A 12,027-nucleotide genomic window follows, 5' to 3' on the forward strand; every position below is an offset into this window, starting at 1 on the left:
ATTTTCTAAAATTGATAAAAAAAGAACACTGGTACTTGCAGGTTTCTAGGGCCACTGTCCCACACTGAATAGATAGGAAACCACCAAAAGAGATAGTCTCAGAGAAGGCATGAGCTAAACCTAGACTGCTACAGAAATTTAAGTTTGTCATGTTCTTTATAACAGTATGTTAGATTCCCATCACTAAAACCAACCACAGAGTTGTTCAACTTATAAAGAGGAAATATTTATTTGGTTTTATCATTTTAGGGATTTGGGTCCAAAATTGGTTGGCCTCATTGTTTTTTGGGACAGTGGTGATGGGTGAATGTGCTAGAGCAAAACAAGCCTTCTTCGCATCCCAGTGGAGTGTCCAGTAATCTTCCAAGGCATGCCTCCTGTGCCCCAAACTTTCAGAGATTTCCAGGCAGGACATGGAGCCCTTATCTCCACGGGGAGAAGCGAGGAAATACTTTACTAATCCACAGGCCAAAGGCTAGGTGGAGATAGCACTGACTTGAAGAGTACAAGGAGTGAGGCAACTGCAAGCAGCTGGGGTGAGTGCAGCTCTGGAGACCAGGTGCACACCATTCACAAGCTAGAACAGGAACTAGCAAAAAGGCGGGGCGGGTTCAGCACTCACTCATAGAACTGGGAGTGGTAACACATCGATTTGAGTAGTGAGTCACTGTCCATCTTCTATATCCTGTGCGTTCGAATATTTCAAACTTGAAAAGAAGTCCCTGATTGAGAAAGAGAGAGGCACCTTTTTTTTTTTTGATTCATTACTTTTTGGCGACTTGGAAATTTTTATGTTTTTATTTATTTCTTTTGTCTTGTTCTGGTTTCTTTTTTTTCTCTCTCTCTGTTCTCTCTTTCTTATTTTATATTACCTGTACATAATTCAATAATTTCCTTATATTCCTGAATAAGACCATCCATCTTGCTTTTTCTTTTCCTTCTCATCTTCCCTTTCCTCATTTTTGTAATATTTTAAAATGGGAAACAATATTTTATTTATTTACTTACTTACTTATTTATTGATACTCATGAAATTCAGGGCCTTGTACTTGTCTGGTAGGCTCTATCGCTGAACTAAATTTTCAAACTGTTATTTTTTTAAGTTTTATTTTTATAATTTTTCCTTTCCAATGCCCTCCATGCTTACTGGTATTACCATTATACTTTATTAATCTTTCAATACAATATTAAATGAACTCTAGGCTATCCTTGTAGACATTTTTCTACTGTCACAGGTGGTATTCTTGTTGCATATAGTAGATGATAACTGTCAAAATTTGCTTTCTCTTTGCATCTAGATTATAATTACAGATCTCTTTTTCTATTGTTAAATTGGTAGAGCAATGTTTGGTTCTTGCTGTGTCAGTATCCAAGTGGTCTTCAACTCCAGTACTGTTTTGGTTTTATTGCTACTGCTGGGGTGGTATAGTTGTTGCTACTGATTTTTACTTTATGTCATTGCCTGGTTTATCTTTGTATTGACAACAATACTGTAGTTCATTTCCAGGACAATTACAGTGCACAATGCACTTTTTCTCCTCAAATCAACAGAGGTCATCACATCATGAGACACAAAGGCTATAGGTAGATGTGACCCTAGTGTGTCACTGAAACCTTGACATGAATTGGAGGTATCTCCATACTAGCAACAAAGTCTTTCTACTACAAATGACTCTTAACCCTCTGCACAAAAATTTTAAAAAATAAATTAAAACAAAACATATACATTTGAGAAAATGAGGCAACAACAAGCCTCTTCAAACGCCTAACTTCTCCCAAGCTGATCCATGGAACATTAATGGGGAGGAAATCAAAAGCCCAAGAGTTGAATTATATGAAGCAATAGCTGCTCACAACTTATACACTGTAAAGTTAGAGTTTCTGTTTGCTACAAGAACTTTGTGACAGAAATTGTATTTATATTGGTTAAATGAATTTTAAATATCAGAGAATATTGTTGCCTTAAGGCTAAACTTTGAATTTTTCTCGTTCCTGATTTTTGTCCCAATTGTCTTAGAGATGGCTGCTTGGAAATAGGAGAAATGAGAAGAGAAAATTCTCTATTTTGAGCTGAATAAAAGCAGTTTAAAAGGCAAAAAGAATCTTATTTAGTTAAATACATGAGTGGTATAATTCTATGCAAAATTACATTCAATGACTAATGACTAAATATCAGAAAATGGTTTCAAAGTTAATATTTGGAAATGAGAGATGTCTAAAGGAAAAATAACATTTAATTGTCCTGGAAATGTACCAGATTTTGTTCAAATATAACTGCATATGCATTTTCCGGTGTTTATATACCAGGCCTTGATGTAAAATGTAATTTGTACTGTGGGCTGTGGTCAAGCTATATGCAAGAGTGAAACTGCATTTTTTGGAAGAATATTCCATTCAATTTTAAGCTTTTGTCCTGCCCAAGAGGAAGAAAGGCAGGCCAGGGGAGTAGGGTAGGAGATAGGAGAGGAGCTATAAATGGCAAATGTCACTGGTTTTTCTAAGCAAAACATCTGTCTACAAAAAAAATTAACCCAATGTCTTTTGAAAAAACAAAATAAAACCAAAGCAAACACAGAAATGGTGCAGACATCGGTGGCCCAAGTGTCCCCTACTGCTTTCTGTTAAGTCTGAAAGAAGAGGAATAAAAGCTCCACGAGAGACTTCAATTTCATTATGTTCCCTGCAGTCTAAAAAGCAATGGTAAGTGGCGTCAAGGTCTTTAAAGAAATCTGAACAATCGCAAAGGCTTCCAGAATGTTTACTTTGAAGGAAGGAACATGTATTTTTCTCCACATGAAAACAACAACAAAAAAAGCTATCCTTCTCAAATCTAAACACACAAATCTAAGATGAGGCAAGAAACAAGGGGAAGAGGTTGGGAAAGCTTCCAATAGCTGTCTGGTTCCCCTCAGGGAGCACAAGTGGCATGGTGTGGTGAAGAGGAGCCCTCACCTTTACTGAAAACACCTGCTTTGTTTCACACTCACTCCCCTGTTGCACAGAAAAAATTTAAATTGTGTGTGTGTGTGTGTGTGTGTGTGTGTGTGTGTGTATTTCATGCATTTAAGATAGATCCATGATGATCTCTTTGGAATTACTGTTGAGGATTTATACTTTTTGTTTATAAGATAATGCAGTTCCTGCAGGCAGACTACAACCCTACTGCTTCCTTGCCTACTGCCCCAGAGGCAAGAGCCTTTTTCCATCCAGCTTCCTTCCATGGATGTCACTGTGATGAAGAGGGTGGGGTGCTCCAGAGGATGGTGGTGAAAGAATGAGAATTCTATTTTAAAAATCACCTCAATAATTATTTTCTAACCTAATTTTTTATACCAGGTAATATCAGTTAAGCTCATTTCCAGTCTCTTTTCAGAAAAAAATGGGGAATGGCAACAGTCAATCTCTAGACTTTCCATACTGTTACTACTAAGATTCTCATTTCCATTTCCTTTGTGACCTGGAAAAAGTGTACCCCAGTACATCTGACTCTGTCCGTCCACAGCATTATTTCTTGAAGTGTGGCCCTTGGAGATGCTTTATCAATAATGCCTGGAACCTTTGTTATGTAGGTAGCCATGCAATTCACCGCATTTGTAACAGGTAATTTAGAAGATTTTTAAAGCAAAAGAATAATGAAAGTACTGCAACATAAAATCTAGGACAATCCTGGAGAGGGAGAGCATTGCACCTGAGCAAGGAATAGCAAATGGAAAAATACAAAGAGATTAGGAGGTGGTGTTCAAAATAAATATATCAATTCCTCCTAGGTGAACATTTATCCCAGAAAAATGATGGGCTAGAGGATAGGACCTTGGTGGGTTGGGGGCATGGTGCCACTGTGTCTACTTAGACTTGTGCCTTGTTATTTCCGAGAGCCAATGAAATAATAATGAAATAATAATGTGTGAAGACCACAAGCTTTGGAATTCCACTCATTATTATATGTGCAGCCTCATCCAGATGGTGAAGATTATAACACCTATTTTCAAAGGTTCTAGCGAGGACTCCATTCGGTGATAAAAATATCTAGCAAGAGCTTGGTACTCTTTGCTCACATGTTTTACTGTCATGATCTAGAATATTTCTGGAAGTTCTCAAGTGTGTAAAAGGCAAATGGACTACAGCACACTAACTTACTTGCTTTAGGAGGTGGGACTTCTGTGGAGAGGGGTCCTGAGAAGCAAGGAGCCAGGCCTGGGAGCGTTTATCTCCCTTCCCAGCTTCTCCCTTGTCTCACTGCCATATTGTGAGCTGCTTTTCTCTGCCAGGCCTCACCACCATGCCATGCCTGCAGTGACGCTTGCCAAACTGATGGGCTGAATCTCTTAAAGTTCATGAGCCAAATAAATTTCCCCTTCTTTACATTCCAGGTGTCAGACACTGTGTTTCACCGACAGGAAAGTACTAAGACAACTAGTGCCTTACTTTATTTATTCATCAGATATATTATAAAAAAGCAAAATATAACTCACAGCTAGTATATTACGATTTATGACTTTTTTTTTCTTTCAATGCTGGGGATTGAACTCAGGACTTGCACTTGCGAGGCCAGCACTTATTCTACTGAGCTATCTCCCAGGCCCTAAGATCTACAACATTTTAAACAATCTAATTTCACTCTGCACTGTGGCACATATAGAATAATTACATTTGTTTAAAAAATTAAAATCATTGAAACATCACTGGGTGACTTATGGTATCTGAACTGGTATCTCAGTCCTCATAACATGCTAACTTTTGGCAGGATGTATGCTTCATTTTTAAAGTTCTTTCAGGTCACAACCAGCATATACACACAAAACTAATCAAAACTACTGAAGAGGCAGAAGGAATACATTGCAGAACAGCCAAATAGAATGTTACAAAAGTTCTATGGAAGAAGTCATTTTCATATAGGGTAAAATGGAGGGAAGATTTCAAGAAAGGGACATCTCTTAAATTTATATCATGAAATATACTTTGTTTACTAGGAGGACAATGAAGAGAGTGCTTTCAAGGAAAAGGCCCACCTAGAGTTGTAGAAATTCAGAAACACAAAGCATATCAGAAGAGGATTAAAAAAGCCATCAACTAGCAGGAATAAAAAGGTAAAATAACCAACTTCAGTGACACCAGTATCTATTTATAAAATAATAATATGGAATTAATTTGAAGCCAGAGAGAAAGCCTGTATGTCACTCTAGGGTATAAATTTCTCTGGCACACACTGGCTCTCCCTGTAAGTGTTTTGAGTCGGCAATGGCATGCTTAAAATCACCATGATTTGGGAAGCAGTTTTAGTCTGTCTGAAATAGGGGTGAAGAACAGTGATAATTCAGAGAACAATTGTCATCTTTGGGGCAAGGGTATGGTTTGGAGATATAGTGGTGTCAGGAAGCATGAAGAATGAAGCACAGAGGGTGATAAAGATGTTCTCAGACGTAGCATCTAACTTTCTTCATACAGTCATCCATGCACACTCTATAGACTCTTTACACAGGGTCATACATGTTCATCCAAGACAGCAAAAACAGTCTTCCTTTGGGAAAGAGAACCAGAGCAAACCATGTATTTTTCATTTCCCCATTAATTTTAATTACCAAAATGGAATGTATTATGCTACCTTTAAAATTTCATATCATTGATGCCTGCTGAGAACTCTTTCAACCTGCAATTCCTTTTTTGAAGTCTGTGCAAAAGGAGATAGAGAAGAACTGACTCTGTATCATTTTATATCTGCATTTCAATATGAATTTTCGTAAAGCCGTCCCATTCTAACAATGAGCTTTTGAAACGCTGAAGTACTTTTGGGGGTTTTGTCCTGGAGGTGAACCTGGATTAGCTTGAAATACAATAGAAAGAGCACCAAGCCTTCCTGTCAGCTGTCTAACCTTCCTCAGTATTTGCAAAGTGTTAGGCTATTTCTGAGCCAATATTTTGGTAGGTTCCACCTGTCATCAGCCTAGAAATGTGTTGTTCACCTTCCTTTCCCTGTTCTCAAACACCTTGTCCTGCAGCACAGATTTCTTGAGCACAGACAGAAAATAAAAAATGCATAAGTCCTGGTAATCATACAGAGGAAGGGCTCCATTTGCATACACTTCATAATTCAATTTATTTTTTTTTGTCAAGAGTTCTGAATGCTTTGTGTTTGCTTTAATCAGAATGTTGACATTTACACTGAAGCCAATTTCTCTTTTTTCCTCCGTGTTTTGTTTAACCACGACAAGTGACAGCAAACTGGAAAGAACAGACTTTTTAAATTGGCTCCTTGCCCAGAATGCATCATTTCTCTTGTAGCTTTTCCCCCTTTTCTATGCATCGTAAGAGGAAATATGAAAACATACTCTGTGAACACAAGAGTAAGGTGTTACTGCTTTTAGATAAAGATTTGTGTTGTATTTTAAAATGAGATTGCTGAATAGTTTCAAGCTATTAGCAAGAGCCTATTACACTGTGGCTGCAGGTCCTTGGAGAGATATGCTTAGTATATTTTAGTAATTCAAGGCAAATAGAAAACTATATCTAGAGATATTTCATGGCACAAACATCAACTTCTGAAAACCATAGGAAGCAATAAGCAAGTGTGACATCTCCTATTAACTATTTGCAGCAATATTTTCTCTGAGTTTTCCCTGTCTTGTCCAAACTTTTGTGTTAGACCAAGAGAAAATAAACCTGAGGATTTTAGCTATTGAGGTCAGCAGTGAGCAACACAGTGCAGTAAGCAAACTGTCCTTTTTAACACAACTTGCTACTTACTGTTGGGTGTTCCGCTTTATCTCTGTTAGGTCTATGAAGAAGGAGTATGCTTTTGAATTTGAATTTGCCTATATATCGGATTCAAAAGTTTAAACCAGAAATAAGTTTGCAAATGGCATTATCAAATGTTGAAGAAACATCGAGCACCAAAGATCTACCGAGTTGAGATAAAATATGTCCCTTTATGGAATTAAATTCTGCTTCAACAAAAGGACTGCAGAAAGGAGAAGATGGGATTTTTAAAAAAATCAGATGTTGAAATAATAATTTCCCTACTAAAATATAACTTGAGGAGTCAATGAAATACCACCCTTCCTTTCAGGCAGAAATCCCTTGAAAATGTCATTTTCCTATACCATAAATCTAATGTAAGAGATAAACAGCAAAGATTTAGCTGAGAATAATAATAACAAAAGATAGAACTAACCAGATAGTGAGAAACTCTTTCAGCCATTCTTCTCCCTTGTTAATATGGATTTCCATACAATGGTCATCACAATATATGTCATAAAAGAAAGGAGGCACTTAAACTGTGATTTAAAACTCTGGATCAAGATTTATTGCTGTCAGTTGAATTTAATTGCTTTTAAGCAGCACACTGTATATTGATGCAATGGAGTAGAATATAAAATAATAAATTACTTTGTTAAACTCAACATCCTCATATGAAGATATTTTAGTCATATTTTTGCATGTGCATGTATTTGTACATGTATTTGTGATGTTAATGTATTTTTATCATTCATCAGTAATCATAAATTTTGCAAATGTACTGAAAATATTTAAGAAACCCAAATATATTTCACCTAATAACTTGCTATTGAGTCTCAAAACTCTTCTTTTTTCACTCATTGGAAGTTCAAATAATACATCTGAAGGAAGCAGTCCATTCCTAATAACTGAATGTGAACTTATGCTATCATTAGAATCCCCAGGCAGAATAAAAGGGCACTTGGCATCTTAGCAAAGAGATAACCAGCCATTGGTATATATGAACAGAGAAATACATATTTATTTTTAAAAATAATGAAGATTATTTTAAGAGGATCAGTCAGAAAGAAAATGATCAGCAGTGTGGTCAGTGGCTGTGGCTGCTCCATTCATATCTGTCCATTGGGTGTGAGGACAGAACAACAAGGAAGAGGCAAGGAATGACCATCATGGAAACTGAGAATTTTGAAAGAAAGTTTGCAGTAAAAAGAAGAGTGTACCAAGCCAGCATAACAAAGCATCATAAACCGAGAGGCATGAAAAACAGAAATTTATTGTCTTACACTGTACGGTGCCCAAAGTACAAAATCAGTTTTTCATCAAGGCTACCTTCCTGACGGCTCTGTAGCAGATAGTTTTCCACGCTTTGCTTTCCACATCTGGCATTCCTTGATTTGCAGAAACTCCTCCAAGCCCCATCTCCCAGCTGCACTGCTCTCCTCTGCATGTCTCCTTTTCTGTATCAACTCTGACAAAGACACAGTCTAGTTAGATTGTATTAGGGCTCAATTCTTGGTTGTATCTTGATTTGATTTTATCTAAAAAGCTGTTTTCTAAATAATATTACATGCACAGGCAAGAGGAGCAAGGATTTCAGTGTATCTTTTGGGAGGATAACTGAACTTGTAAAAGGGATATTGGTTCAAATTATTTCATAGGAAACTATTTTCTAAGATGATGATGGAGGAAAGGAAGAAAGCAAGATTTGCACATAAGAGAAAAACGATCTTTCCATGGGAAAGTTGGATCCAGGGTTGCAAATGCAAATAAAATAATCTAGATATAAAAGTTTAGATAAGAAAAGCTGGACAAAATAATTTTGTATTTAAAAAAATTATTTAGACTAAAACTATTAAAACTCAATAATGAGAAAATCATCCAATTTAAAATTAAGCAAAAGTTGTGTCTAGATACTTTTCCAAAAAATACAGATGGCAAGTAAACAATGTAAAAAGATATTGAATATCATTTTTCTTTATATTTTATCACATAAAATTTTCTTAACTAAAGATTAAAAAAATAATAATAGTTATATACTTCATATCATTAACTACAAAGTAGCTATTCTGTAAAAAACATAAAGAATTTTTGGGAGCCAGGGAGATGGCTCAGTAGAATAAGTCTTTCCCTGGCAAGCACAAGGGTCTGAGTTCAATCCCTGGTTCCACAAAACAAAAAACAACAACAACAAAAATTAGCAAAAAATAATTGCACTAAGTTTCATTTTAGCGAAGCAAGAAAAACTATTAGGACAACGGAACCGAAGCTACCGCTAAAGTTCAGAGTACTGGATTAAAGTGCCAGCTTAGGCAGATGCAGGGACCAGGGTTTGATCCCTGGCGTGTGCCATGCGGGCTGCATCTCCAGGGTGCACTGAGATGGCTATTGAGACCTGGCATGGTGGTGGCTTTCACCTGTAATCTCAATGCTTGTGAGGCTGAAAACAAGGGGGATCACTATGAGTCCTACCTGTGTAGGGAGACCCTGTAGGCCTGTACTAAATGTCTAAAAAAAGTACAAGTTATTTTGTTTCCTACTTGTATTCTGTTTCTCATACAAGAGAATTCATGTCATAGTTAACCTCCTGTGGTTGATTTAGTTCACTTACCATTAGTTTCAAGGTGCATCGATTTTCCCACAAACTACTGCAATTTAGAGAGTTCTCGCAGAAGTTCTTCTTTTTCTTGTTTTAGTTTCTGCAGAAGTTGTTGGTTTTGTTCCACTCTGCTTTCCAACCACTGCAGGAGAGGCCTGGTGACAGCCAACATCTGACCGCATATATTCTTGGTAAACACTGAGCCATTATAGATCTTGGTGACGGAATCCAGATGCTTAAGGTTGTGCATCTTCCTGAAGGTATCCAATTCCTCCTGGAATAGGATCTGGGGCAGCTCTACTGTGGATTCAAAGCACGCTTTCCCAATGGAGATACGAGGTACAATATGAATCGGGATTTCGACTCTTTCGTAGTCTGACGTTCCTCGGCCCTGTATGGATTGGAAGCAAGTATAGAGTACTTGGCCAATCTTCGTGTTTTTATCCTCGATGAAACAGGAAAAGATAAGTCCCACAAATCCTTCATCCATCATCTGGTACGTGGCCTGGGTGCGCACATCCACGTGGGACGGCCAAACGGTGATATGAGGGTGAGAATGATACCAGCCCACAATTCTCAGGGGGCAGCCTGTCACTTTGGCCAACCTCTCTGCCTCTGTTGTGGCCCAGGACAGTTGCTCTGGAGAAATTTCTACACGTTCCTTCCTCTTGTCAGAACGTCGCAAGATGATGACAGAATGGATGTGAACGACTCTGACAGTGTCCACGTTTTCAGCCTTTCCACAGCTTTCAGCTCCCGTATATAACAACTTGGATTTACTATCTGTGTCCTCCTTCAGCGCTCCTACACAGAGTCCAATTACCTCTTCCTTTTCTGTAGTGAGAGCATGGTTGAGACAAACCAGGAATGCGTCAGCCATAAGATAAACTGCCTGCACTGCCATCTTGGTTCCAACAGACACACCCACCGCGCAGGTGCGACTGCGCAGGCGCAGCAACGGCTCTCCGGCAGAAGCCTGGGCTTTGGGGTGGGGGAGGGGTGGGGTGGGGATGGAGTAGGGTGGGGGAGGGGTGGGGTGGGGATGGGGGCGGGGCGGGCAGAAGGGTTGCAAGGCCAAGTGAGGAATGGAGGAAGGGCTACTGCTTTCTGAAGGCTTGGCCTGAATTTCCGTGTGATCATCCCATCGGGGGTTCATTTAATTTATTGAAGCTATCAGTTTATGTCTCTTAACTAAGATTTGTGAAATTCTCAGATGTTATCTCCTCGCATATCTTTGCAGCCCTGCCTTATATCTATAGCGCTACCAGGACCATTGAATTTTACATATTCTCTCTCTCTCTTTCATTTTCTTGCTCTTGTTAGGCAGGCATTTGTGATGCTGAGCTATCTACCCAAGCTAGTCCATAGATCTTGGAATCTTGAATTTTATTTATTTGTATATTTACTTATACCTCATCTTCACTCTGTTCAAATTACATAATTTGTTTTGTTATCTATTGTGTTGATTAGTCCACTTTTGAATCTGTCATAGAGCTTTTTTCTATTTTTCAGTTCCAAATTTTCTACTTGGTTCATTATAGCTCTTATTTGTCCACAGTTTTTATTTTTATAGAGATATTTGTACTTTTTATTTCAAGTGTGTTTGTAATTGTGAATGAGACATTTTAATGGCTTTAAATTATTTGATATCATACGAAGTACTTCTATTTTTTTAGTGAGATTTTTCTTAATTTTGAAATGACTAGTGATTTTTACAACTAAGAACATTTTTGTATCTCTGAGAAATTTTAATGTCATTACTTAGCATTTGTGTTTTACCTGACTTCTTTTCACACTACTCCATCAGAAGAATGGTGGCATTGTTTTGGTCTTCTCAGGTGGAAGTAAAGGTCCAGATTTTCTGCTAAGCCTGAACTAACATCAGGAAAGGAGAGGATCCCCCTTGCTAACCACCAGGTAGAGTCTTGGATCTCCATGCCAGTCTACACTCACAGCACATATAGCTGTGAGTATATCCTTATAATTATTCAATTATTATGAAAGTCCTGACTTTTCCTCTGCTGCTGACACAACCCCATCATAGAAGGAGACAGATGTATGATCAATGTGGAATAAAGGGGAAAATTCAGATTTTTACTCTTCAAAAATTCTTTTAGTAAGCCAAACTTGTTTCATCTCACAGATTTTATTCTAGAGATGATGGATTTCACATCATTATAGCGGTGACATAGGTCCACCACACATGCTTCTATTTTAGATGTTTATCCCAGACCAAGCAATCTGATATTGTCTTTTATAGTGGCGTTATGTTCTGTCTACTGGACTGTTTAATTTTTCCAAAGCAATTAAACTGATATTTTCTTCTTTTCTATTTGGGATTTATTTTATATCATGAAAATATAATAATTGTGGAAGTAGAAATCTGGTCTAGCTTAATACCTATTGTTGGGGCTGAGGAGATAGTGGAATAAGCACTTCCCTGGCAAGCGCAAGGGCCTGAGTTCAATCCCCAGTTCCAAGAAAAAAAAAAAAACACTATTGTTTATTCATAATTTTATTATATTTTCTGGCAGACTAAGCATTTGATAAAGATTTGTTGAAAATGAATGAATGGGGGCTGGAGAGATGGCTCAGTGGTCTGGGGCGCCTACTTGGAACAAGCTTGGCAAGGCATCAGGGACCGCGGTTCGATCCCCCAGCACCACATGCCAGCCAGCCCCGCCCCCTGGTGGGCTGAG

The 12,027-nt window shown here is 38.0% G+C and overlaps 1 pseudogene; it reads right to left on the reverse strand.

The window, feature by feature from the left end:
• Window positions 1–8,090: 8,090 nt before the first annotated feature.
• Window positions 8,091–10,248, reverse strand: LOC101586416 (annotated as a pseudogene).
• Between the last annotated feature and the right edge of the window lie 1,779 nt (window positions 10,249–12,027).

This window comes from Octodon degus, unplaced genomic scaffold (assembly GCF_000260255.1).
Source record: "Octodon degus isolate 3935 unplaced genomic scaffold, OctDeg1.0 scaffold00003, whole genome shotgun sequence".
NCBI classification, from domain to species: Eukaryota; Metazoa; Chordata; class Mammalia; order Rodentia; family Octodontidae; genus Octodon; species Octodon degus.